Here is a 26368-nt window from a genome sequence, read left to right as displayed (position 1 = left end):
TGCCTTTGTGGCAAAGATATCACAGGATATCTCTAAGGGGTTAAATATAAGTTGGAAGCTCAATTGTGCTTCTGCCCACAGAGTTCCAGGCAGGTAGAGTGCATGAACAGGACCTTAAAGAAAACTGTAACCAAATTTACTTTAGAAACCAGTGAAAACTAGACCACTCTGCTTCCCTTCACCCTCTTATAGTTTTTGCAGGCCCTGCAGTCCTTCCAGAAGGCTATTCATAAACATGCCTGTGATGCCCTGCCTGTGCCCACCTGGGACCCCGTGCACCCTTTCCAGCCCAGGGCCTGACTTGGCCTGGAAGGCACTATACACTGTCATCCTGCCTGCACCAACGGCTGTCAAGGTCAACGGCATTCCGGTCTGGCTGCACCACTCCTGGCTGAAGGCGTAAAAAGCAGAATGGATGGTGCAGGCCTCTCCAGATCCCTTAAATGAGACTCTTGCATTTATCAGGACTCTGATTTTTCTAATTATGACTGTACAGGGGAATCTTTATAGATCCGGGCCCCAGTGGAACTGGGAACTTAAAAATAGGATATTGGGGGCGGTCTTAAGAAGTGTTACCACAAAGGGGATAGAAAAACCTGTTTTTAGTCTCTACCTATGTGACCTCATGAGAGGCACCATAGGCACAGATGGTATTACTGAAGATTGATGGCACATAGAAGGGCCCCTTCCCTGGGGTTACGGGACATCTACAGGGAAATGGGGACTACAAGGGGTAGGAATCTATATATGCCCAGGGAGTGGGCCAGTCACCACAAGTTGCTTAAATGCAAATGAATACTTTTGTCTATCTGGGGGTTGTGAAATCATACTTACTACTAAGGGCTGTATAAGAAGCAGGCATCCTCATACAGATTTTAGAAGGTTAACCAAACCCAAGAGTTTTCCTATAGGAAAACCTAACCCTATTCAGATTAATGTCATTAGTCAGCTAGACCTTTATTAGGTCACAGGAAGGACATAGGGGCTGACTGCTGGTTATGCCTAAATTCGAAGCCACCTTATTATATAGGGTTAGGCCTCTCAAGATAATGCAGACTCTTGTCCAGACTTTAGAGTCCACTATAACCAGGCGAGCCACAGCCAATATATTGTCCCTCCAGCAATATCAATACAAATATCAACATCTGCAGAGGTCTGAGGATCCAGACTGTAGCCAATTATATAATGATGCCATTGGTAGCAACAGCAGCTAATAGCATCAAAAGGGGGGGAATGATAGAGGAAGTAAGCCACTATTTTATTTTATTTATTTATTTATTTTTGGTACGTGCCCCCAGCAGGAACCAAACCCTTCCCAGGACTCTCTGGTCCACAGGCCAGATACTCTAACTGCTGAGCCAAACCGGCCAGGGCGTAAGCCATTATTTTAGAAAAAGCAAGCACCCAGGAGATAACCAGACCTTTTTGCTTCCTGCTTCTGTAAGCTGCTTACTGCTCTCGCATCTAAAGAATGTCCACCCAGCCCGCTATAAAGCTAGGTGCGCCCTACAAATTGGGGCCCAGAATTTGGAGACTGCCTCCTCTGGGTCCGCATGCGTGGATACAGGAACCTCTTCGCTTCCTCTGGTGTTCGGTCTGAGTCTTTTCCATAACGCCAGAACCAGTTAAAACTTCCTTCTCGCAGGTATAGTTTGATGCCCAAGAGTTGCTACATAAAGCTCTGATGGGCTCAGCCATTTTTTCTCTCCTAGATTTTATTAAATATCTTTACAAAGGCCCACTCTGTTGAGAGCAGGGTGCCCTCCTACCCAGTGCACCTGCTCTGAAGTAATGCTCTCCCTAACTTGGCCGGGTCCTCTGGTGGGCGCAGCGGCTTTCGCTGATGCCGACTTTCCATCCGGGAGGACATTAGCGGGACTTTTTCGAACATTGCCAATTTACCTTACTTCAGAATTGTGTGGAGTTATGAGTGAGATTAAGAGTCCATTATTTAATTTCTCAGGTAAGGCAGCACAAACAGCGCTTTAATGACCAAGCAGCACGCTGAAATCTAACCCTACATTCTCATTATAATTGCAAGCACTTGGCTCTGACCCATCATTTTGAATTCCCTCTTTGGTTTGCAAACAATTTTCTCTAGAGTGCATTGCTTTCCACTTCACAGAAATCTTGGATATAAACAGGGATCTAAGAAAAACAAAGCAAAACAAAAGACCCTCTTTAAAATGTAATCTCCTGTAGCATTGAAGACATTCACTTACCCCATTTTAACCTTGAAGATCCTGGAGGGAATGGCAGAATGGCTACCTATCAAAAAATAACAAATTTTGAATGGTTTTGACAAGTGACTCTAATTACCGCAACTGCTCAGTTCATTTTAAAAAATTTCTGCTTAGCAGCAATTGTGAAATAGCTGTTTTAGGAGTTACACCCTTAATGTTGGTTGCTCTTTCTCTTCCTAGGCCCCACCCCAGGGAGAAGCGATTGTGTGCAATAAATTCCATTGTCAACTCTGCCACTTGGAAAGGAATGGCTGTACTATTAGTGTCGACAAAGAACCTGGATTGAAATAATCATGTCATTACCTTGCTCATTCCTGGACTCTATTGTTGGCTGTTTCCCAGGAGAAGCTGGGGCGGTGGTAAGTGCTAATTGAAACAAAACCAGTTTTCAGTCCCTGTTACAGATGACCATACAGGTCCTCTGACTAGCTGTTAGGAGATGGCAGACATGTGGCATGTGGGCCATTTCAGGGGAACTCCTTGGCAGTCCGAGTTCACGTCTGCGGACGCTGCCCAGAGCCAGCCTCGGAATCCAAGAGCCGCTGCCAGTCCCTCAGGGTCAGCGTGTGAACTGAGACTGATCTGCCATCCTCGATGAGTGATGGACTAATTTTAAAAATTAGAATGGATGAAATTAACATGAAAGCCCCCCTTCTCTCTTAATTCTGAAAGCATTGTGGGCTGCTGGATTGTCAAGGGTCCTCATTATGAGAACAAATTTTTATCGCATTAGAGAAATAGAGGAGTTAACAGTGAATAGTTACTCACTTAGGCATTCGTTCTCTCCACAAATACGCTGAGTATCAACGGAGTGCTGAGCATGTGATAGCTGCTGGAAAGGCACCGTCTCCATCGCTGAAGGTTATCAGTCTGGGGAGGGAGATAGATGTGCCTACGAGGATGTTGTCAGGACCCCCAGGAGCTAGGAGAACAGATGGGGGGAGCCACAGATTGCACTTGGGAGGGTGGGGGTGAGGAGTCCCACACTTCCAGGTTCTCCTGAACTGGGCCCTGAAGCAGGTGTCGGTAGGGTTGTTTGACTTGTGATTTAGAGATAACTTTAATATCTATTATCTTTTCTTCTCAACATTACTAGTTAAAATTCATCAAAAGTCATAGCAAAAGAGCAGTTGAAGATGGTTGTCTTTTGGGACTTCGGCTATAAAGCCTCACGAAGAACCCTCCAGAGAACCTGCCTCATTCACGTACAGTGCCTTCATCCCTGAGCAAGGTGCTGAAGCACAGAGCTCGCTCTCTTACCCCGTTCTCCGCATTTCACGCCTGCTTTTCTGTTCCTGCTCTGTGAAAGGAAGTAGAGACCTCATTAGAGGTCATTAGACTAGCTCAGGGGCTTTTACTAGTTTTTACTACAATCACAATAAGAAATACAGTAAATTAAAAATTTCACAATTCAGTATATATATATTTAAAAAAATTTTTTTTTATTGATTTTAGAGAGAGATGAAGGGGGAGAGGGAAAGATAGAAATATCAATGAGAGAGAATATTGATTGGCTGCCTCCTGCATACCCCTTACTGGGGATTTGCCCACAACCTGAGCATGTGCCCTGACTGGGAATCGAACCAGCGACCCCTGGGTTCATGAGTCGAAGTTCAAACATTGAGCCACACCAGCTGGGCCAGTATATATATATATATATATATATATATATATATATATATATATATATCTCACATATATAAATAGATATTAATACTAAAATTTTATGAAACAGTAATTATCCCATGTGTGAAGTATTTTAATAATTTTTTAAAAAGTTTTTGGTCATGGCCAAAACATTTATTTTATAAAATACAATTGGGTAATTCAAATTTTTGAATAACACTAGTCTAGATTATTTAGAAAAGTAAATCCAGTGAATAATATAAATCACAAGGTGTCTTTCTAAACCAAATAGAATTAATTTGGGACACGTTAGTTTGCTTCTCCTGAACAACGGCCCCACGAATCTGGTCCTGTTCTTCTCTGTGTTACCACCAAACTCAGTGCCAAATTTCACCTTCATGGAATGCATTTTGTTTGTTAATTTCACCTCTAGTTTCTTTTTCTTTTTTTCTTGGAGTTCTGAAGTTGCTTTATAAAAGGTCCTATTGTATTATTTGTGTTTTGTAAGATGCATTTACAGTGTTTGGATCAAGACAAAAATAAATAAAATCAATGTGGCTATTGCTGCTTTTAGTGCAGACAGGTGAGCACTGAAAATCTCTGAATTCTGCATTGTGCATTGAATTGCTTTGTCTGAATTACGGGGAACACTGCTTACTTTTAATGTGTTTGTACCTCCTTTTCATTGTGTTCAGACTCATGTACTTGAACTTCTTTGGTTACCGTGTGAACAGAGCCTCAGGAAAATAGCATAGAGAGCTTGGAAATCTGTACCTGTCTTTCCACCTAATGCTATGGAGAGGTCGCTTTATATTTCAACAGGTTCCTATGGAACATTGTGTTGTAATTACTTTTTATTGTAATTCATAGGTTGTTATGTAGAGATTTTGACAAGAATAAAAGTCTCTAGTGAGAATTAAGTGCATTTATATATTTTTTTAAAACCCAGGCATGCTAATTATTTCGATGATGACATGTCAAGTGCGTTCCTGAAAAGGGAGTTTGGTGCTCTGGAACATGGGTGATGCTGCGACTACCTAATGGAAGGGCAGATATTTGCCTACATGCAGTTACCTATGGTAATTTTTCCCAGGTGAAAACAGCCTACACACAGCGCAGTAGCATAATTACCAAAGCCAGAGAAAGCATGTTAACATCCAGACACTGCCTCAGAATAATTCATAGGCAGGAACAGCACCAGCCTGTCTGAGTCTTTTTGGAGCTTCTGTGTTTCATCCATGTTGGTTGTCAAACGGGCCACAGATGTTTTCCAAATGAACAAGTGTCTAAAATTAAGACATCAGACAGGCTATGCTGGGTTTTTCATTGCACATTCTCATCATTTGTGTGGACATTTGTGCTGGTTTTGAATTTTTAAAGCAGACTCTATAGGTTGTTAAGCATGAATACTGCCAAGCAGAACAACAATAAACACTGCATACTGATGATGCCCATCACTGTGTTCATTGATTGTTTAAAAAATTTTTAAAAGAACACATGTAAGTGATTCACAGGTTTCCCATTAGATTATTGATACCTGGGCCAAATCACACAAATGCAACGTGTCCTTAAGGATCAGAGGAAACCTGGAAAATGAATCTGTATGTTCTCTTATCTATGCCACTGTTTCTACTGTTATTATCGTGAGCTTTTCTTGCAAAAAGGGAGAACAATCTGAGCAGCAGTGACAGAGAAATCAGGATTTACTTCCCTGCATTTTTTTTATGCTCCCCTGTCAAAAGCCTCCCAGTTCTCTGCGGAGATTTGCTGATTTTGTTCATTTCCTCCACTCCGTCCAATGTCTAGAAAGAAGCTACTAGAAAAGAACTTAACATACGTTTAGTGACTCCCTCCTTTGCGCTAGCCTCTGTGCTAACCCTTGGGAGAGCAATGAAAAAGCCAACACTGTCATGTCTTTCCTGGGGCTTCTGGTTCGCGAGGGGATGGCCATTAAACAGGGACATACAAAGGGGATTCGTGCTTCAAAGATTTATTATCTACACTTTATTCTCATCAACCCCAAGACACTGAAATGCTACAGTTTTCTGTTTGTAAGCCGATATTTTCCAGGGGATTCAATATCTGATGAATGGCATTTCAATTTCGTGACTTAAAGAAATGTTTTAAACAGATGCTCGAATAGTCTCCTGAAGAATCTGCAGGGAGCGCCTTCTAATGTATGCCACATATAAATGCATATTTTCCTTCCGAATTCCTTAGGAGCTTTAGTCAGACTGTTTTTTCCAATGTCTGAAAAGAAATCGAGAGTCGGTTAATTAGAATTCCACATAAAACTCCCACAGAGACCGCGACGACAGCATTGCCTGCTCTTTGTTTCAGCCCAGTGGCTGATGGTCAAACCAACTTTCTTCCTCAAAGTTTCTCACAAGCCCTGAATGGCTGGATGGATGCCTCGAGACTTTTGTTTTTTTGTCTGTAGAAAAACACACCGTAGGAAAAGGAATATACCTGAGAAGTGTCTTGCTGGACTATTGTGTATAAAGGAAAACGAAGGAGCGTACATGTTCTTACAAAAGAATCATTTTCCTTCGAGCTAAGGGTACACAATGAGCTGATTTAACTTTAATGAGTTTTAATCTGTCATTGTCTTTTCTTACACTTATATTTTCCAAATCAGCATGCCATTGTCTGTGCATAAGACTGGAATGCTTTTCATATATTTTTAGAGTTATTTTTCAGAGGGGTTCTATTGTTTGGCAAACACCCCTTTGTCCTCTTTCACCTACGTAGTTACTTTTTAGGAGTCTCAAAGCAGCTGTGGCTTTAACTACCTACAGTTTTTAATCAGAAAACGAAGGGTCTCAAAGTAATATTTCCTTGGTAGGCTGAGTTTATGCTGCACTTTTATGAATCATATTGTATTTGGTATATTAAGAACAGTTTCTGAAATATACAGATACTTAAAAGATACGTGGTGGTACAATTAGTAATTAGCAGAATTTAAAACTTTTAATCTTTTAATCCAATGTTTATTTATTTATTTATTTATTTATTTATTTATTTATTTGGTTCCCTGAGTGATGAAAATTGTAAGAAAGCAATGATGCCATAATATGGCGTCTTTGTTTTTATTGTGCTTACTTTTCTTCACAGATCTTATAAAATGTGTTTTTCCACAGAGGTGTGTATATGTGTATGTATGTGTCCATAGTATCTATACATACCTCTCACACATACACAGATATTTACATACAGTTTCCTGTCTTTTATTATGTTTTTTCAGAGGAATTAGTAATACTATTATAATAACAGAGCAGTTCAGTCATGTAATCTCAGATACTCCTAAAATTGAAGAGCTAAAGAAAAAATAGTTTGCCTTTCTCCTTTGTTTATTGAAAAAATGATTAATAGTGTTGATGGTATTAAATAAAGGGCAAAACATCAATATTTGGTCTGAAGAATGTTTGATTTAGAGGCAGATGATAATAGCGGTTTATTATAGAAATCAGAACAGTCTAAATCAAGCCTTTTATTTATAGATGTTTAAGGCAGTGTTCATGATTTAAAGAAACAATTGTAAAGGAATGAAAAGGAACAGATGAGGGTAAAAGGTCAAACTCTTACATATTGATTGATGCTAGGTTTCTTTTTGATTCTATACAGTTATACAGTTGACTCTTGAACAACTCAGGTCAGCAGTGTCCATTCTTGCACAGTCAACAATCCGTGTATAACTTTTGATGCCCCCCTAAAGTTAGTTGTCCCTCAGTATCTGTGGGGGATTGGTTAGAGGACCCCCCCATAGATACCAAAATCTGCAGATGCTCAAGTTCCCTACATAAAATGGCATAGAGCAATGCACACAGTGGCCCTCAACATCTGCAGACTCCTGAATGCAGATAGAAAAGGTCAGGTATTTATTTTTAAAATTTTGGGTATCATCCCTGTGCAGTCAAACCTGCGCTGACAAGAGTCAACAGTATTTCCAATGGAGGGTAAAATCTGAAAACCTAGAAGGAGTGGGGATTATGGAATGATGAACTAGAAATACAAACTATTAATTCTAACCTTAATTTTGTTCTCTAATAATTTTGTAAACCTAAGCTTCGTGGCCTTTCTCCTCTGTATTTAGTAACAGTGGAGCCCAAAGGCAGTTCTCTTCAGGCTAAACATAATACCCTTACCCAGGTCCTTCTGGCTATAGTTTTCTTCTTGATGGGTATGAAAGTGCCCTTGAAGGTAGCATGGTGGAGGCAAGTCCATTTGTACCTCCATGGCCACCAAGATTCGCTATATATTTCCTGGTCTTAAGGAAACTTATTTTTTTCTTCAAGCAAACAGACACAAAACACTTTTCCAAAGTGTAGAGTGACATTTGAGTCTTCCATAGGAGACTTTAGATTTCTCAGCTGAAGTTATATACTGCCAAGTTAAAAGTTTACTATACCAAGTGGGATTGCCTAGTCCTGATTTCTTGAAACACTAGTAGTGGTGAAGGATCTAAATCTCTGCAGTTTGGGGTCAGAATTGGCATTGGTCTGGAATAACATGATGTTGCCCCCCAGGGGAACTTGTGTAGAGAAACCTGGCTGGCCTGTCTACCAAGGAAGCCCTTACAAGGTTTGTATTGGCAGAGGAAGGGTAGATTTTGTTGGTCCTGACTCCATTTGAGGAAGAGAGCTGATTTTTTTTTTTTTTTTTTAAAGCTATGGTTTTTAGAATCACCATCGATGATGCTGAGAGGACCAGAAAACTTCTGAGGGTTACTGTGTATTATATAGTACATTCGGTTCTAGTGTCAACCAGAGCCATTTCCTTTTACAGTGATACCTCGGTTCTCGAACGCCTCGGTTTTCGACCAAATCGGTATTCGACCAGGAGATTCGAGAAACTTTTGTCTCGGAATCCGAACAAATATTTGGAACTCGAACTTCCGAGATGAGCCGAGTTGAGCCGAATGGCGTTCATTCGGCCCAGCGCGCCTTGCTTGCGTCATCAGTGTGAGTGCAGAGAGAGTCACGCTTTGTGGAGTCACGCTTTCCTATTGGGTTTCATTGCTTCGGTTCTCGAACAATTCGGTTCTCGACCGTCCTCCTGGAACGAATTATGTTCGAGAACCGAGGTATCACTGTATTTATTTCTGGAGCACCAATAGTGAGCTCAACGTGAGGCCTCCGATCTTCAACAGCCCTCAGCTGGAGGCATCTTGGCCTGCGTTCTACAACTGAGGCATGAAAGGAACCCACCCTGAAGAGAACTGATCCTTGCCCTGGCCGGTTTGGCTCAGCGGTTAGAGTGTCAGCCTGCAGTCTGGAGAGACCCGGGTTCGGTTCCCGCTCAGGGCACATACCTGGGTTGCAGTTTGCCTGGCCTTGGCCCTGGTTGGGTTGTGTGGGAGGCAGCCACTTGATGTGTCCCTTTCACGTCGACGTTTCTCCCTCTCTCTCCCTCCCCACTCTATCCGAACAAAATATCGAAAAATGTCCTCGGGTGAGGATTAAAAAAAAAAGGAGAGAACTGATTCTTGAGGCCTGTACCACAGCAGGTGGCCTTAGGCATACATGTGGCTCACTCAGGGTTATGGGCATTTGATCACCTAGGCAACCTTATATTGGGAACAGAAAAATCATTTTAAACAGAACCAGCCCAATTATACCATGAATATGGGAGGAATCACTGGGACTTGTGGTCATTCCGTCACACTAAAAGATAGAGATTGGTCTGGCACTGACTGGGCATGCTACTCAGGTGTTTATTGAGTAGCCCAGAATGGGACCTCATGTTGTGCTCCATGCTGGGTTCTCTCTGGGCATAGGGAAGAATCTACCCCACAGAAATAAACATTGCCAACTTCCCATTCCTCAGAGTCGATGGGCATGTTCTGTTTTTCACTGGTGTAATCATTTGGTTGCCATCTTTGTTCTTTCCGTTGGCCTGGAGGCCGTTATAGCACACACGGAAGCCCTTACTGTATTCGCCCAGCAAGCTTCACAGGAGAGCCAGCAAAGCCTGCAATACCCCTGATGAGAAAACCTGTGTTCCAAATTAGGACGGCCTTGGGCATTATTCCAGCCTCAAAGGAGGCACCTGTGCCTTTATCCAGTGTAATGTGTTTATGCTTGATGAGTCTGCCAATGTATCATCTTTATTAAATCACACAGGGACACACGTGAATGCTCTGAGTCACCCAACCCTCAGTCTAGGGGACCGAATAGATCTGGGGTCTAGATCACAGGGTTCTTGGTGGCCCATGTTGACAGCTCAGGGTTCATTGCAGAAAAGGGGGGCATATAAGATTGTAAGAGCCAATCCGGAGGGGTAGAATGTTGGAGGAAGTCAGCCATTGGAAGCTCCTCCCTCCTCCCCTGAGCTCTGTAAGATCCGCCCACCTTTCCTACAGCCAGAGCCATTTGCAAGGACACAGGCTTGAGAGAGCAATGTGTGGTTGAGACCATCGGGACTGAATACATGACTGAACCCAGGTAAGATCCCTATATAAACTTTAAAGATTTCGGAGGGCGGATGCAAAGACCTACTAGTCTTACAGCCACCCCAGACAAACCTCATATGTAATCCCCTGGCTTATTAAACCTACCAATATGGACTGGTTCCTCTTTCTTAGGTCTCCTTGTCCTCCAAGTACAGGGTCAGTTTCAGATTTCACCCAGGAAGCTCCTGAGATTCCAATCAACAGACTCCTTAGGTACATTTATTCTTGTTTGACACTATTCCTATTTAGAATAGCAGCTTTCTCTCTCTTTTGTAGAAAATTGGGAATTAAACAATACAAAATCCTTAAACTCTTTCCAATTAATGAGCAGACTCCTCATCAGGACACACTGCAGTTCCCAAAAGAGACTGCAGAACAGAAAGCGCTTGCTGGATTTATTATAGGCAGATTAGAAAACAGTCACTCGGGACGTGCACACGAACAGCCACGTTTGCATTTGCTCTTGTTTTGTTGCTGATGCTCCCTCAACAGGGACCCAAGGCCACACGATGAATTCTTCTGGGGTCAGAAGCAAAGTGAGAATCTGATGCTTGAATAGGATCAAATTCGTAATGAACCCTATCAAACTTATTTATAAGAAACATGAGCTGTGGTTGTTGGGGATTTGGTGAAGAACTCGGAGTTGGCTGAAGGATGCATTTGTTCAGAGAAGTAACTCACACAAACCAGAGGACACTTTATCTCCAGAGAGTGTTACTTGGGGTGGAAGTATGACCATGTAAACAAACTCCCAGGGGATACCAGGTGTCAAAAGTACCAGGAGATGTGGGGATACTGTGTTTTCCTCAGCTCCACCATCTACGGCCTACAAATTAGTTTTATTTCTTGTTGGATTTCTTACTACAAATATTTCTCTGTTATATAGTTGTCTCTATCATTTGTGATTATTTCTTCAAATCAAATTAATACCATCACTAAATAAAAAAACTACTTGCCAAGTTCTGTGTCAAGCCTCACCTCACTGCTTTTAGGTTCATTGAGCAACTTATAAGTGTGAGGCAAATTGAAAAGTACATGTGTAATATAATCCTTATAGCTCCAATCTGTTCAATGCAGTGTAATGACTCTGGGTTTTCCTCATTGTGACTTTTACTGTTACATGACCTGGCATGGTAATGAATTCAGCCATATATATTAGAAAACTACAACGAAGGAGAATAGTATAATGATTACCTACATCTTTTTTTCTGAATTAATCAATTGTTAATATAAATCAATTAACATATCAGTTAACATATCTTTGTTTACCTTTATCTATATAAATACAAATATTTTTTGATGAACTACTTGAAAAGAAGTTGTAGATATTATGACACTTTACTCATAAATATTTAGGTTAGCATTGCTCTCCTAAGAATAAAGATGTTTTGCTATTAACCACTGTATCATTATCATACGCAAAGAATTTAATAAGAATCACATGCTATTATTTAATAGATATTTTCAAATTTCCTTAGTTGCCCTAAAAATGCTGTTCATAGTTTTTTGTTTGTTGTTTGGTTTTAAGTTCTAGGATCCAATTAAGTTTCAGGGTTTGAGTTTTGTCTTTTCTACTTCAGAAAAATTTCCCTCATATTTTTATTGTGTTTGATTTTTTTTCCTACTTCAATTAGTTTTTTTGGAGAATCGGGCTAGACATTTTGTAGAATGTTGTTTATTCTGGATTTGTCTGATGATTTATGATTAGAATAAAATTAGATCTTTGTTTGGCAGGAATATTGCAAAGTTGACTGTGGTAAATTAACTTCTTAATATCCCCCAAATTCACTACTCTTCTCCCGCCTTTCCACCATCCTTAGCTAAAGGAGCATATTTTTTACTCGGGTTTCAGAGTCTGGCCGTGTGATTTGCTGGGGCCAGTGGGATGTCAGCAGATGTATTTTGAGTACTTGGGCTTGTCCTCTAGTGTGTTGTGCTAACATGAGAAGAACACTTCCTGGATCTCAGAGAATGGGGTGATGTATAGATCTCACCTGAACTGAAACCACGACCTACCTAAGCCTTGCCCAAATCAGCACAACCCCAGCCAGTCTGCAGATGTGTGATCAGAAACTTCGTTCATTGTCCGCCACAGAGGGTTTATGGTTAAATGTTACACAAAATTGCTAAATGTTACAGCAATCATATCTGCTTTTCTTTTATTGTGGTAAAAACCACATAATATCCACCTCCTTAAATTTTTGAGTCTATAGTGCAGTACTGTTTACTATATGCACATTGTGGTATAGCACATATCTCTCGAGCTTTCTCATCTTGTGTAACTAAAACTTGATCCCCATTGAACAACAGCTTTTTATTCCCCCTCCCCTCAGCCCCTGGCAAGTACCATTCTACTTTCTGCTTCTGTGATTTGACTACTTTAGATACTTCATATAAATGGAATCATGTAGTATTTGTCCTTCAGTAACTGGCTTACTTCACTTAGAATAATTTTCTCAAGGTTCGCCCAGGTTTTAGCATGTGCCAGGATTTCTCACAAAGGAAATCGGTCCATGGATTGTTGAATTTATGCTTCTGTGGGGCAAGGTGTCTGACGCTTTCTGTTCTGCCATTTGTTGAAGTCACGTCTTTCTGATTCCTTTTTATATGATATGTTTTAGGTTTATCACTAATGGTGGTGCCACTTTTAATCGTTTGATGCAAGTGATAATCGACAGATTTCCCCATCATGAGGAGAGATTTTCTATTTTATAAATGTTAAGTCATTTGTAGGGTGATATTTTGAGTTGAATGAATATTCCTTCTCAACAACCTTTCATTCAGTGGTGCTAGCATTTGGCACTTACCTGAATAAATAATTATTATTTTTTAATTTTTATTATTGAGAGTGTTACAGATTTCCCCCCCTTTATCCTCCATTGCCCCCCTCCTCCCAGTTCCTGCCCCTCCCCAGACCTTCACTACCTATTGTCTGTGTCCAGGGGTATGCATATATGCATATGAATTCTTTGGTTAATCTTTTTCCACCTCACCCCTACCCCTTCCCTCTGAGATTTATCAGTCTGTTCCATGTTTCCATCCCTGTTTCTATTTTATTCATTAGATTACACGTATAAGTGAAATCATGTGATATTGTCTTTCTCTGAATGGTTTATTTCACTTAGCATAGTAGCCTCCAGGTCCTTCCATGCTGTCTCAAAGAGTGATAGATCCTTCTTTTTCACAGCTGTAGAATATTCCATTGTGTAAATGTACCACAGGTTTTATATCCACTCATCTACTAATAGGCAGTTGGGCTGTTTCCAGATCACAGCTATTGTGAATAGCACTGTTAGAATATAGAGTTGCATATATTCTTTCTGAATGGTGTCCAGGGATTCTTAGGATATATTCCTAGGGGTGGGATCCCTGGGTCAAATGGTAGTTCAATGTTAATTTTTGGAGGAAACACTGTGTTGTTTTCCATAGTGGCTGCACCAGTTTGCATTTCCACCAGCAATGTATGAGAGTTCCCTTTTCTGTACATCCTCGCCAGCACTTGTTTTTTGTTGATTTATTGATGGTAACCGTTCTCGCAAGTGTGAGGTGATATCTCATTGTCATTTGAATTTGTAGCTCTCTGATGATTAGTGATGTTGAGCATTTTTTGTATGTCACTTGGCTATTTGTATATCCTGTTTGGAGAAGTGTCTATTCAGGTCCTCTGGCCATTTTTTAATTGTATTGTTTATCTTCTCTTTGTTGAGTTGTATGAGTACTTTATATATTTTGGAAATTAACCCCTTATCAGATGTGTCATTGGCAAATATGTTGTTCAAAACAGTGGGTTCCCTCTTCATTTTGATGCTGGTTTCTTTTGCTGTGCAGAAGCTTTTTAGTTTGATGCAGTCCAATTTGTCTGCAGGCCGATGCTCTACCTGATGAACCAAACCGGCCAGGGCAAAGAGATTATCTTTACTCCATTGTATGCTTTTGCCTCCTTTGTGAAATATTAAATGAGTATAATGGTTTGGGTTGATTTTGGGGTTCTCCATTCTGTTCCTTTGATTTATATGCCTGTTTTTGTGCCAGTACCAGGCTGTTTTGATTACAGTGGCTTTGTAGTATAACTTTATATACAATATTTTGATTTCTCCTGTTCTTCTTTCTCAAGATTACTGCAGCTATTTGGGGTCTTCTTTGGTTCCATATAAATTTTGGGGGTATTTGTTTTAGATCTGTGAAGTATGCTGTTGGTATTTTAATAGGGATTGTATTGAATCTATAGATGATGTTAATTCTTCCAATCCATAAACACTGTACATTCTTCTACTTGATTATATCTTTCTCCATCTCTTTTTTCAATGTCCTGTAGTTTTCTAAGTACAGGTCTTTTACCTCTTTGATTGAGTTTATTCCTAAGTATCTTACATTTTTGTTGCAATGGTAAATGGGATTGTTTTTTCAGTTTCTGTTTCTGGTAGTTCATTTTTGGTGTATTAAAATGCCATCGGTTTCTGGGTATTAATTTTGTATCCTGCTACATTGCCAAATTCATTTATTAAATGTTGTAGGTTTTTGGTGGAGTCTTTAGGATTTTCTATATACAATATCATGTCATCTGTGAATAATGACAGTTTTATTTCCTCCTTTTCAATTTGGATGCCTTTTATTTTTTCTTCATGACTGATTGCTGCAGCTAGGACTTCCAGCACTAGGTTGACTAAGAGTGGTGAAAGTGGGTATCCCTGTCTTGTTCCTGTTCTTCAGGGAAATGCTTTTAGTTTTTGCTCATTGAATATAATGTTGGCTGTAGGTTTGTCATATATGACCTTTATTATGCTGAGGTATGATCCCTCTATTCCCACTTTGCTCAGAGTTTTTATCAAAAATGGGTGTTGGATTTTGTCATATGCTTTTTCTGCATCTATTGATATGATCATGTGATTTTTATCTTCCAACTTGTTTGTGATATATTACATTTATTGATTTGTGAATATTGTACCAGGTTTGCATCTCTGGAATTAATCACACTTGGTTGTGGTGCATAGTCTTTTTAATATATTGTTGGACCCTGTTTGCTAATATTTTGTTGAGTATTTTAGCATCTATGTTCATCAGGGATATTGGCCAGAAGTTCTCTTTCTTTGTAGTGTTTTTGTCTGGTTTTAGAATTAGGATAATGCTGGCCTCCTAAAAAGAGCTTGGAAAGCTTCCTTCCTCTTGAATTATTTGGAATACATTGAGTAGGATGGTGTTAATTCTTCGTTGAATGAATCAATTATTACATTAAGGCTATGGACTAAATGTTTGTGTACCTTCTAAATTCATATGTTAAATCCCTAATCCTCAGTGTAATGGCATTTGGAGGTGGGGCCCTTGGGAGATAATTAGGTCATAAGTGTGGGACCCCCACAATGGGACTTATGCCCTCATGAAAAGAGGAAAGGACAGAAGATCTCTTTCTCTCTGCATGCATGCACCAAGGAGGGCCAGGTAACGCCAGGAAGGGATGCCCTCACATGGACCCAGCTATACTGGCATTTTAATTTTGGACTTCCAAACCATGAGAAATAAGTGTTTGTTGTTTACCACTCAATATATGGTGTTTATTATAGTATCCCAAACTAAGACACGTTTGACTCTTCATCTTATGACATTTGTATTCTTATGGTTATAAAACTAATGTCATTTGTCCCCCTGATTCTCCCAATAAGGAGAGATTAGCATGGAAAGATGTCTATATCATAATAAATTAAATCAATAGATTACTTAATAATATACATTATGTAAAAATATGTGTATTTATACAATGAAGTTACATTACACAAAGTTGTTAATTAGGAGATTGCGTATAGTAAAAATTCTGCTTGGAAGTACTTTAATTCACCCATAAAGAATAATATACTTGATTTTATGTGATTCTTATACATTTTGAAATTTGAGAACTATTGGGTTAGACTTAAGACAAAACCAAAGAAAAAGCCTACAAGTAGGTGTTTGGGAATTTGAATCATTCTGTCTTTAAAATAACTATTAGATTCCTAGACATCAATGGGAGATGAGTGGGTTGAGAATAGTAAAGTGTTTCTACTTATCTTGAAGCACTGTTCCCTCTTTTTATTAAGCCTCTAAACATTAATTTGATTAAATAGAATGGTTTGCTGAAGTGAGAACTAAATGAAGATAGGTTCTAAATCTGTGTACAAGTTAAATGTGTGAATTATTCAATTTATAGCACGCTGGTGTGTGTGTGTATGTGTGTGTGTGTGTGTGTGTGTGTGTGAAACCCTTAGAGGAAATATACCAAAATTATTAACGATGATGAATTATCTTTAGGAAATAGTCTATTTTGAGTCATTTTTATGTGCTTTGCATATTTTTTAGAATGTTATCTAAGTTTTTTACATTGAACATCTATTACTGTGATGCCTTTAGTTTTTAGAGTAGTTTTAGGTTACAGCAAAACTGAACAGAAGGTACAGAGATTTACCGTTTACCCCTGAGCCCACTCTAGACTCCCCCTTATCAGTACCTCCCACCAGAGTGGTACATTTGTTATACTTAATGAACTTATGTTGACACACCATTCACACTCAAAGTCCATGGTTTACATTATAGTTTAGAGTTTACTCTTAATGTAGTAAGTTATATATATTTTTTAAAAAACAAAGGATTGTGCTGGTTTGGCTCAGTGGTTAGAGTGTCGGCCTGCAGTCCAGAGAGACCTGGGTTCAGTTCCCACTAAGGGCAAATACCTCGGTTGCAATTTATCCCTGGTTCTGGTTGGGTCATGCGGGTGTCAGCCAGTCGATGTGATGTGTCCCTTTCACGTCAATGTTTCTCTCTCGCTGTCTTCCTCTCTCTTCCTTCCACTCTATCTGAACAAAAAATAAAAAAATGTCCTAGGGTGAGGATAAAAAATAATAATAATAAAAAAACAACAACAAAAGGTCGTGATTTTTTTTTTTTTTCCCAAATCAACACTTTAGTCCTAAATGAGTCAGTAGGCCTTAGAACAAAAATAAATTTTCTCCTGTTGGGTCCCAAGAAGAGGATTCATTGGTCAAGTGCTCATAGGCTGTGGGCCAGCTACCTGGAGTAAAGGGCAGGAAAATCTTGGCTGTAACTTCAGTGATGGTTCACTTCATTTAGAAGGTACTTGAGGAAATGCTATAGGGAAAGGACAAGAAATAACTAGTTCAAATTAAATACTATTTATCTCCAAATAGTGTTTTTGCCCACCTCTTCAAACTGGTATAAACTAATACCTTTACTATTGCGGAATTGAAAGCTTCTAAGCTCAGATTGAGGCCCCCAAGGAATGTAGAAGTGCAATATAATTTATTAGGATTTCTAAAATTAGCTTTCAACTGGTGGTTGTTAAAATAAAGACTTCAGTTTGTGGTCCCTCCTGTGGGTTGTTGCTTCATATTAAAGATCTTGTTTTCTTTTCTTCCCCTGGTCTTAAAATTGCAATGATTTTCAACATGTATTCAAAACATACATGTGGATATGAAATGTATGATAGAGTAATAAAATAATTATTTGGGAAAATAACAGTATTGAGAATCCTTTCTGTACATAGTAAATTAGTCATAATTTAAACTCAATAAGAACACGGATTAGATTATAAATAACCGCTAGAAAGAATCTAACACTGATGGGCACCAATTATGCACCTGACATTGTGTTAGATACTTCACCTCTCACTTAATCCTTTCATTAATCTGATGAAGTGGATAACTTTTCTTACCCCCATTTTATAGATGAAGAAACTGAGGCTTAGAGTTTAGAGGACTTGTAGCAGTAAGGAAAAGGGTCAGAAAGTGGACTGGAAGTAAGAGCAGGATAAACAGGACAGCAGCATGTCCACAGGGATAGGACAGGACAGAGTGGGAAGGTGAGTTCAAGAAATGCTTCTGAAATGGAAGTGAGGGGCAGCCAGAGTGTTGTTTAAGGAGGCCACTGTTGGACGGGGGGAGAAGCTACATAAAGTCTAAATTGGTGGTTATGAGGTAATTTACTGATGACAGTAAAATCTTACATTGCATGCTTAATGTCAATCTAGTTTACAGTTTTACATAATGCAAACTAAGGGTGACAGTTTCAGAACAGATGGCAAGAAGCATGTTTTACAGAGAGCAAATCACAAGTGCCTATGGAACAGACATCCTGGGGCACTCCAATTCACTTCCCAGGGACTGCACTGCCCTCCTCAGAGATTTATGTATGACAGTCATGAGGCAGAGAGGACCCACTAACAAAGTTCCCTGTACTTTCTAGCAAGGAGAGTCTGTTAACTCGTTTTGCATGATTTCCTAATTGTCGGGGGAAGCCCACGAGCCTCCTAATAGAAACATCGTGATGATGACTTGAAACACAGATGTACCGTGATCATCTCAAGGCAAATTTATTCCCTTGGTTTCTTCTCCCAGTGTCTACGGCTACTTTGGAGAGCCAGTCAGAAATGTTCGGGCCAGCACTGAGTCTCCCATGTGGTGGGTACCCACTGTTTGACTGAAATAGGAATTGGAAGGAAATCAGATTTGGAAGTTTTTTCTTCTTACCACCATTAACATCAAAATTTTAAGACAATTGTCTGTTTTACAAGTTTAAAGATTCTTTTGATGGTGGGACACAGCACAATGATGTTCAAATAGGCGAAAGGCAGGACTCATTTACAGATCCCAAGGAAAAAAGCCTGCCACACAGGGGTTGCACCTGAGGACATGGTGACAGCAATTTGGGAATATAGGCATAGCTGGGTCTCCCAGGCTTCCTGAGGATTGGCTAATTTTAACATTCCTTGAAGTCTGGGGCACAGATGCTATTTCTTTTTCTTTAAAAATTAATTTTTGTCATAATTTATTAGGGTGACGGTTAATACAATTATATAGGTTTCAAGTACACACTTCTGTGATACATGATCTGTATATTGCATGGTGTGCCAACCACCCAAAGTCAAATCATCTTCCATCGCCTTGTATTTGGCCACCTTTACCCTTTACTGCCCCCAATTCCCCTTCCCTCTGATAACCACCATTCTGTTGTCTGAATCTATGTGTTTGGTACAGTTGGCCCTGGAGAGGTTGGGATATTTGCCTAGTGGTCCTGGAGAGTGGTAATCTGATAAGGGAAGGGTTGGGATGGGCTTAGCAAATTGCTAAAAACAAAAACAAAAAGGAAATTGGAGAGTTTTCAGCCATGATTTTAACCCTGAATCAAGACAGCACTTGTGAAATATTACTTAGTTCTATTACAGTGCTGAACCGGGGAGCTTGGACTTGCAGGGACCTGCAGGAACTGTCTCTTTCCTGCACTCAGAGACGTTCAATTCCATGTACGTGGGGGCATCAAGACCCATTGTGAAAAAGGAGGTATTTATATTCTGTTCTCTCTTTGGATTCCAAACTTTTCCCAGCTGCTCCATTTTTATCAGTAATACCTCATCTCTGTCTGCCAGGGTAGAAATCATTTTGGCTGGTTCACTTACCCTGCTCTGTGTGGCTGCCTCCTCCCCCCTGATGTACACAGGCTTTTGCATTCCTCTTAGCTCAGGCCTGTATTGTCTCATCATTATTTTAGCAGCTCTTTAAGGCACTTTCTCTTTCCCTAGCCCAGGGGTCAGCAAACTATGACCTGCAAACCAAACCCAGGCCATTGACTCCTTTTGAAAATAAAGTTTTGTTGGAACATGGCCATACTCACTTCTTTACCTATTATCTATATTATAGGGCAGAGGAGAATAGTTGCAACAGGACCTCTGGCCCACAAAACCTAAAATATTTACAATCTGCCCTTTACAGAAGTTTGATAACTTCTGTGTTCAGTAGAAGATGCTAAGTATTGATCCAATATTCTGATCATGTGCATCTGGGAGGTAAGGGGGAGAGAAAGGGGCTGGTAGTTGAGGAGCACTCCATGCACGCTGAAGGGCTAAGTACAACCCAGGTCTATACCCTCCGGGGAGTAAGAAATACAACTTTCTTTATTATTGGGAAACTGAAATGTAATTTCTATTATGAATTCCTATTCTTTGGATGTCAGGAACTTAATCTCAGACATTTAGTCTTCTCCTTTCTTCCTTCCCTAGGATTTTTTGTATTATGTTTTTTATTGATTTTTTTAGAGAGAGAGGAAAGGAGAGAGAGAGAGGTAGAAACATCAATGTGAGAGAGAAACATCTGTCAGCTACGTTCTGCATGCCCCTTACTGGGGATCAAGCCCACAACCTGTGCATGTGCCCTGACTGGAATTGAACCAGGACCTTTCAGTCCATGAAATGATGCTCAATCCACTGAGCAACACTGGGTGGGCCCTGCCCTAGGATTTTAACTATACTCTGAGTAAGGGGAAGTATGTAGTGCTGAGATGTTGGGCTATGCTGCAACTGGTCACTATCATCAACCTCACTTCTGCAGGTATTTCACTCACTCATAAAGGTCTTGCTACAGTCGCTTCTTGTCCCATTCTACAGTCACCTTTGGACCTGCCTCTCTTTGGCCACATTGAGTGACAGGAACTTAGTAGAGCTGTGAGGCCCTTTCTGCTCCAGAAACACTTCTCTACCACTTCTCACAGGGCCTTGTGGCTGCCTGGGGAATGAGGCACCAGCCTCATATTGGTCTCAAATCCCAGAAACCTATCAAGTGATTTCTCTCCATTCTTCCCAGAGCCCAGCCTTGGGTGGTTCCCCAGAGAGGGCTCTACTTTACCAGCATTACGTCTAGTCAGTTTGTGTTTTTGTCTAGCTTTCTTTCATTGTCCAACCTGGAGATTTTTATCTAATCTGAAGTTTAGGCCCTAGGGACAGGGAACGGAAAGTGTGCTCCTATGATGACATATACACATGACTTTTTTCTCTCCCTTGCTGAACTTTGTACACCCAAAACTCAAAACCCAAGAGTTGACTCTTGTTTACTCATTTTGCTATCTCATGCCTTCCTTGAGGCAATGGGCACTAAGTTGATGAGAGTTTATAGTAATACAGGGAAAAGTCATGGGTTAATATTTTATAATAGGCTCCTCCCTCATTCTTCCCCTACCTCCCCACATATGATCTTATTTGATCCTTATAATAGCACAGATGAGTAGAGATTGCTGCTTCTGTTATATAGATGAGGAAATAGACCCAGGTAAGTTAAGCTATTGAATAAGAATATGAATTCAGGTCTGATGGCCCCCAAATAAGATTTCTTGTCCTTATCCTGCACTACAGCATGAATTTTACACTAAATTTGGGCTCTAACATCTTTATTCTACTCTTCTGCCCTGTTTAAAGTCTACTTTGTAGATTACTCATCTTCCTACTCTCTTTGGTTGTAATGATTTTATAGCTTATAGGATTATATATATTAGAAAGTTACAAGTAAAAAATGTAAACTAAACAACTGTACACTTTCATTAGTTTATTTACTCATGGATCAAATACATTGCCCCATAGAGGGCAAAGTAGTGTGCTAAGCACCATGACTCTAGGACATGGATCTAGGACATTATACAACTATGGGGTTATGTAACATAGGAAGGGATAAAGATATTTAAATAGCCTTCACTCCCACAAGATACATTGTTAATAGAGCTAAATCAATGTCCAATAAATTTGAACCACACTGTGGTTTCACAAAAGAACATTTAATTTGCTTGGGGGACTGGGGAAGGTTTCACAGAAGAGGCAACATCTGAGTTGGGTCTAAGATGATGTGTAGAACTTTAAATGTCTGAGTAAGGTACAGAAATGCCTTCCTACATCAGGGTACTGCCTAAGTAGAAACACTAAGTAGAATGAGAACACAATCTAATGCCGGGTTAGGAAATAGATTGACATGTCAAACCGCAGAGTGATGGGAGGTATGTGGTAGGATACACGCCTCTAAATATAAATTGGGATCTGATTACTGAGAACTCTTTATGTCCTGGTAAGAAGTATGAACATTATTCCTAGGTAATTGAAAACCACCAATGACTTCTAATGAGGAGAATGCATCGTACAGCCTGAAATTAACCTATTTGGTAATTTTGGCATGCAATGTATAGAGAGAAGGAAGGAAATGTAAATCTGGTTAAAAGTCACCATTGTAATTATTTATATATTTGAATTTACTGTGCATATTATTCATGTTCTCAATTAACATGGGCAAAAGAAAGTTGACTTGTGGGTGTGAGACTACAGAGGAGTAGTGAGAGATTCTGACTTTGACCTATTTGGATGTCCCCTGTAGATGTGTGCTCATTAGTCCAGAGGTGTTTGTTTTTCTGTTCCTTTTATAAGTTATTGTTGTTTGGTCATTGGATAATAATGGATGTGTCAGAGTAAATATGTCTCAACTGCCTGAGAAATGCTTACCTGCCGTAGAATATAACAACGTATTTTTGAGATGATAGAACTTTCCTTGTGAAGCATAGGCTTGTTATCAAGATCTGGACTTTGTATGTTCTTTTTTTATGTAAAGGATGGAACACATTTTATTAACTCTTTTTTTTATCCTCACCCAAGGACATTTTTCCATTTTTTGTTCAGGTAGAGTGGGAGGGAGAGAGAGAAACAGAGAGAGAGAGAGAAACATCGATGTGAAAGGAACACATCGAGTGGCTGCCACCCGCACAACCAACCAGGGCCGGGGACAAACTGCAGCTGAGGTACGCGCCCTTAGCGGGAACTGAACCCGGGTCTCTCAGGACCGCAGGCCGACGCTCTAACCACTGAGCCAAACCAGCCAGGGCCATTCTATTAACTCTTAATGTTCTCTTCCAGGTAAGACCTTGCAAAACCTCTGTCATATTAAGTATATAAGCCAGGAACACTTGATTTGTTCTGGAGCAGAGTTAGAAATCAGTTTCATTGTAGAAGTAACAGAGGAAGAAAGGAGAGGAGTTTAAATGCAAAATGATCAATTGCTACCTCTAACTTCATTATTTGAAATCAGAAAACATAGGTTTCCTTGCTCTGAACTGTGTAAGTAAGACATTGGTTTTATGTATTGACTCACTTGATTGATTTATACGAAACATTGGCCATATACGATATATTGGGTGTTGGATTGGAAGTAAGGTAAGGAGGGATTATAAGATTCAATCCAAGGGACAAAGTTGGACTGTGTATTGCAGATGTCAAGAAATTAACAAAAAGTGAAGTACAAGGTGCTATGGAGAGTACAAAAATATATCAAACAAGGCATATACAACTGAATGAAAAAATGTTCAGTAAATGTTCATTGACCACATAAGTAGGAACTGAGAGTAGAAATAATATAGTATTCAAGAGGTAAGAAGAAGGGAGCTTACTTTTGACTTGTTTATCAAGAAATGCCCGTGAAGGAGGTGGTAGGATTTGACCAGTGTTGACATGACATCTACCACTTCACTGTCATGTCTTACCACTCATAAACAATTTCAATACATTTAAACTGCTGTTTAAATAGTGGTATGAGATGGTTAAATATAAGAAATATCTTAATGTATTGAGTTATACTCTGATTAGTTATTAAGACAATTTCTCATAAGCTCCTTTAGACATGAAAAAATTAGTTATGGGTGAGCATAGTCATTAATTATTACATGTACCTGCAGACTTCTGGGGAATGCCATGGCTTCATAACATAGCCCCAGAGTGTTAAATTTTGCATTTTATCTCCTGAATTTGCCAAAGATGAGTAAAATTGGCTGACTCCCTATTGACTATGCATCTGAAGCAGCTACCGTGTGTTGTTTATTTCCCTAGAGAGCAAGAATTCTATAACATCCTGCTTTTAGTCAAATTATGCCTCTTTCTCCCCAAAGATTTTCACATGCAAGTAGATTAGATAAACTGTAGGAATTCATAGTGACAGGCCTTTGGGAATAGAGAAATATCCCTATATAGCTTTACAGATGATTTTTAATTATGAAATATTTGAATCATGCAGAAAAGCATAGAAAATAATGTAATAAAGACCATGCATCCATTACCTAGATTTAATGGATGTTAACATTTTGCCATACTTTTTTTTTTTTTTTTTTTGCTTCAGATCTTTCTCTTTTTAAAGAGACAAAATTATTATCAATACAGTTAACATATCACTTCTTCCTTCCCGTCTCTGGAAGTAGTTGCTTCTGAAGTTGGACTATATCATTTCCATAAACACTTTCATTTTTAATGTCTATGTAGTTATCAAAAAACAAAACATACTGTTATTGTGAGTTTTATGATTTTACATAAATGACATCAGAGTGTAAGTATAACTGCACCTTGTTTTTTGGGGTCAGCAATTATGTTTTTGAGACTTTACCATATTGATGCAAGCAAACCCAGTATACTCATGTTAACTGCTGTATAGTATTTCACTGTCTGAGTCAATCATGGTTTATTTAGGCTCTTTTGTTTCTATCACTGAGGCTGCTTTTACACGTGTGCATGCATCTTCAGGGAAAACACCTGCCTGTGAATTGCTATGTCATGGCTTAGTGTTGACTCCACTGCCAAAAGTCAGGACATCTGTGATGGCTGCAAGACAGGAGTTCATTTCTTGATCACAGAGCAACCCAAGAGCATGTATTTGTCAGAGGATGCTTCTCCTATGTGAGGGACCTCAGGGATTCAACCATTTTCCTACTGTGCCTCCAAATTCCCCCCTTCATGGACTGCCTGCATCTGGGGGAAGTGAAGGAGGAATATTTACTCTCCTAAAAACTCTAGGTTGGAATTGGCACAAACCACATCTACTCTTTACAGAGGGACAACTGAGTCGTTATTTATGCACACTCTGTGGGCAGTCCCCTTACTGTGGAAGTCACTCACAGCAGGGGTTGTTTTTAGCTCCTCACCCTGGAAAACATTTTTGTTCAGTTTCCATACTCTGGCCTGGATTAGTATGGATGATAAAATTGCTCTAAATTTCCTCCTTGTGGGCCAAGGTGGAGTCTGTGCAATTACGAATACATTATCCTGTATCTGGATTATCACAACAGAATAAATAGAGATTCATAACAAAATATGAAACCCTGATGATTTACGGAGTTTGCTCAGGGGTTGGATTTGGGACCTGGAGGCATGCTGAGGTCAATACTGCAGATTAGCCTCATCCCATTGACTGGAGTTCTACTGATAGAAGTCTTGATTAAATGCTGACCAGGAAAATTTGGTCCCAGCCTCAGCTGGTAAGATTTGTCAGAGTGATTAATTCAGTCAGGTATGCAGAAAAAATTGCCAAATCCAAGATGATGTAGAAAAGAGGGGTTGATGTTGAAAGTTATTTCTGTGTGTCTCTGACATTTCTGCAGAACCTGAAGCAGAGGCACTGACTATCTATGTTCTAGACCACCGGTTCTCAACCTGTGGGTCGTGACCCCTTTGGGGGTCAAACGACCCTTTCACAGGGGTCGCCTAAGATATAACAGTAGCATAATTACAGTTATGAAGTAGCAATGAAAATAATTTTATGGCCCTGGCCGGTTTGGCTCAGCGGTTAGAGCATCGGCCTGCAGTCCCTAGAGACCCAGGTTTGGTTCCCGCTAAGGGCATGTACCTCGGTTGCAGTTTGTCCCCTGCCCTGGTTGGTCGTGTGGATGGCAGCCACTCGATGTGTCCCTTTCACGTTGATGTTTCTCTCTCTCTCTCCCACTTTACCTGAACAAAAAATGGAAAAACGTCCTCGGGTGAGGATTAAAAAAAAAAAAAAAGAAAATAATTTTATGGTTGGGGGTCACCACAATATGAGGAATTGTATTAAAGGGTCACGGCATTAGGAAGGTTGAGAACCACTGTTCTAGATTATCTTGACTCGAGTTTCCTATCACAAATACCTCCATGGAGCAAAGGGCAATCATGCTTGTTGCTCACTATAAAAGAAATAGATTTCCAGAGACTAGGGTTTCTCTCCTGTAACTCAGGTCACGGCATGTACAGGTGTCATCTTGTCCTATTCAAATCTACCTGTGGAACCTGGGGCTTGGGGAACTGGCACAATAAAATGCTGAGACTCTGGCTCCTGTTATTGCTGTGAGTAATAAAGACCTTTGTCTCTAGGCCAGGAATCTAATCTCTTCTGCCATGTTCCATGATACTGTGGACAGCTAACATGTCTGCTTGGTATTAAAGTCAAAAACCTCAGCTTCTTCAAAGTTCTTG

Source organism: Molossus molossus, unplaced genomic scaffold, assembly GCF_014108415.1.
Source record: "Molossus molossus isolate mMolMol1 unplaced genomic scaffold, mMolMol1.p scaffold_m16_p_9, whole genome shotgun sequence".
Lineage (NCBI taxonomy): Eukaryota > Metazoa > Chordata > Mammalia > Chiroptera > Molossidae > Molossus > Molossus molossus.
This window is presented reverse-complemented; position numbering follows the sequence as displayed.